Raw genomic sequence first — 3,768 nt, forward strand, 5'->3', positions numbered from 1 at the left:
CCCCCCCTCTAGACTTTCACCACCCTATCGGGACCAACATAATGGACATTATGAATTCGAATAATGTAGTTTGTTGGTTAGAATAATGAACCTTATGAGTTAGAATAATATATTTTATGCTTTAGAATAATGTACTTTATGAATTATAAAAATGTATGTTGCAGCAATGGAGTTAAGGAATAAGCAATGGAGAGGAAAATGCATGTTGCGTGAAAAAAATGATTAACTTGAGACAAATTACTGTCCACACGGCTGTGTTGACCACGGTTCAAAACGACGTCGTTGAATTTTATGAGTTAGAATAATGTACATTATGATTTAGAATAATGTACATTATGTTTTAGAATAATGTAAATTATGAGTTATAAAAATGTATGTTACAATGAGTCGCGTAAAAAAATACACAGAATGTTATCATTTTTAAACCGTAATTCACACAATTATATGGACAGCGTTTTAGGCAATAACTACTGTTGACTTGATTTGTGGGCCAGAAATGATGGCTTGGCCTAATCTTAACTATAATAAAGCTATATGGTTTGGGAAGTAATTAATATTACAATTAATGTCACAACATCCTTTATTATAAAAAAAAAACACAAAAAAAAAAAAACACAACATTTGAAAAATAAAATAGCTATATATTATATAATCATATAAAAAATGTACTTTTGAAAAATAAAATAGCTATATATTATATAATCATATAAAAAATATGTTCAATTAGAGAATAAATTTACTCATACAAAATTTGAAATTTGCTTTCCAAATGTAATTATCTTAGGTTGTGTTTGGAAACCCGGAAAATGACTTCTGGAAGTCATTTTCCGAGTTTTTGGTGTTTGGCTACACCTAGAAAATCCAGTCAACGGAATCCATTTTCCGTTGACTGGGGAAAATGAGCCCAATTTCGCGGAAAATGACTTCCGCCAAATTTGAGCGGAAGTCGTTTTCCGCCTTTCTCTTTCAATTTTTTTTTTTTTTTTAAATCTGGCGGAACTGTTCCGCCAGAAACCAGAGCTATGGTTTCCGGCGGAACTGGGTTCCGCCAGAAACCATACCGTATGGTTTCTGGCAGAACCGGGTTCCGCCGGAAATCAAAATTTTGTTTTTGTTTTTTTTTTTTTTTTATGATTTAAAATGAATTTTTAATTTAAAATAAAATAATTAAAATATTTAATAATACCATTCTACTCATTTTCCAGAAAATGTACCAAACACACCAAAACAGTTTTCCAAATGTAACCAAACACTGGAAACGGAAAATATTTCCGGAAAATGACTCATTTTCCAGAAATCATTTTCCAAAAGTCATTTTCCTGCTTTCCAAATGGACCCTTAGTTATTATTCGTATTGAGAAAATTATAATATATATGAAATACAATTAAGAATAAATCAATTTAATTATGTAAATTCTCTCTATAAGTTTATTTGAATAGGCACATAATTAGAGATTATATTAACCATACAAAATTTGGTCTAATGATATCCGAGTTGGACTTCCATTTGAAAGGTTGTGAATTTGAGTCTCAGTGGAGGCGTTATTGTGTGTTCTGTGAAGCCAATTTCTTATACAATTCTTCCAACACAACAATTCCAGATGTATCTGAACACATAAGGTTTACAATTATTAGCATATAATATTGTTAAACATTTGGAATTTTTAATAATAATAATAATAATAATTCATATAGTTAGTAAAAGCAAACTTACTAGAGATGTCTAAGATCAATACCCTTACAGCACGTTTGGTTCACGGAATGAATTTAAGCAAACTTACTAGACATATCTAAGATCAATACCCTTACAGCACGTTTAGTTCACGGAATGAATTTGGAGGGAATATGAATGCTATTCCACAGAGAATGGAATAGGTAAGAAATAGAATATGAATTGTATTCTGTTGTTTGGTTGGTTGAAGGAATAGACTTTAGGAATTGTATTCCAGTGTTTGGTTGGTTAAAAGAATAGAAATGGAATAGGTTTTAAAGACATAAATACCCTTATAATAATAATAATAATAATAATAATAATAATAATAATAATAATAATAATAATGAATATGATTATGATATACTGAATGTTATATATATATATATATATATATATATATATATATATATATATATATATATATATATATATTTAATTTATATACATGTATATGCATGTGTGTGTGAGAAATAATAATAATAATAATAATAATAATAATAATTATTATTATTATTATTATTATTATTATTATTATTATTATACAAATACATATTTATATTTATATTTATTTTCCCACTTACCTACATCGGTTGGAGAAGTAAGGAATGAAGCCTTGAGGCTCCTATAAAAGGAGCTTCAAGGCTCCATAATTTCAATTGCAATGCTCATCCGCTAGGCAAGCTTGCAATGCCCATCCGCTAGGCATGCAGATGGGCAGACTACTTAATTTAGGAGCCAAGGCTCCATAATTAAGGAGTCATATACAATTAATTTTTTTAATTTACATATATATATATATATATATATATATATATATATATATATATATTGATAGATTGATGGATAAAAATTATAATTAATTAAATATATACATTTATATAATACATTATATTTATTAAATAAATATAAATATTATATAATGTGCAAAGGGTATTTTTGATATTTATGATATAAAAGCTATTCCCAAAGACATGGGAATAGCTAATACCAAGTCCCCCCTAGGAATGACTATTCCCCTTGCGAAGGTAATAGCTCATTCCTAGGCATATTATTCCCATGACAAAATGATCCAACCAAACGATGGAATAGGTCTATTCCAAGGAATGTTATTCCATTCCTGACCTATTCCATGAATGTTATTCCATTCCTGACCTATTCAATGAACCAAACATGCCATTACAGTCTGCGCATTCTCTGAGGCATTATCTTTTTCAACCCACTTCAATAACCTACATCAAAAGAACAAAATTTGACCACCATCCTCCTCCTCCTCCTAAACGATTAACCGAACTTTGTCGGTTCGGTCAGTTAACCAAAAATTTACCAAAGTTTGCACACCCCTAATCAGGACAAGCCTGTGGATCTTACGTACTTTCACAAGATTTCTTTCAAACAATCGAAGTTCGTCCAACCGCACAATAATTTCACTGCAAATCAAATCATCAAAAGACATCATTATATTCCGAAAGGACTAAAGTGTGGTCAAGTGAGTGAAGCAATATTTGAAGATCATTATAAAGTTCGATTTTTTTTTTAGTACTCTCTCGATTTTTGTGCCCATATAAAATAATGATTGCAAATTTTTCTTGTCACAAAAAAAGAAAAAAAAAAAAGAAAGACATCTTGATAGTTGATCGATCAAGATCAGCCTAAAGAATGTTTTGTGAAAATCGTTTTCGAAGAACAAAGACCACATTAAACAAATTTAAAATGGGGAAAATCTTAGAATACATCATATGATGTCGTAATGGCTATGCCAACTCTGGGCAGCAAATAACAATTATAAGGTTAGATTCAAGAGGATAATAAATAGTGCACTCTAATCATATATGTTTATTTAACTAAAAGAAACGAAATTGAGATTTCATTAGTTTTTTTTAGTCAATTAACGCACGCCACATCTAAGGACAGATAGACAGACTTTAGTAGTTTACATTTTATTTTTTAAAATAATATAAGAAGTAATGTGGTGGCGGGAGACATTACTGTAGTAATAGTAATAGTAATAGTAATAGTAATAGTAATAGTAATAGTAATAGTAATAGTAATAGTAA

This window comes from Ipomoea nil, unplaced genomic scaffold (assembly GCF_001879475.1).
Source record: "Ipomoea nil cultivar Tokyo-kokei standard unplaced genomic scaffold, Asagao_1.1 scaffold3231, whole genome shotgun sequence".
NCBI lineage: Eukaryota > Viridiplantae > Streptophyta > Magnoliopsida > Solanales > Convolvulaceae > Ipomoea > Ipomoea nil.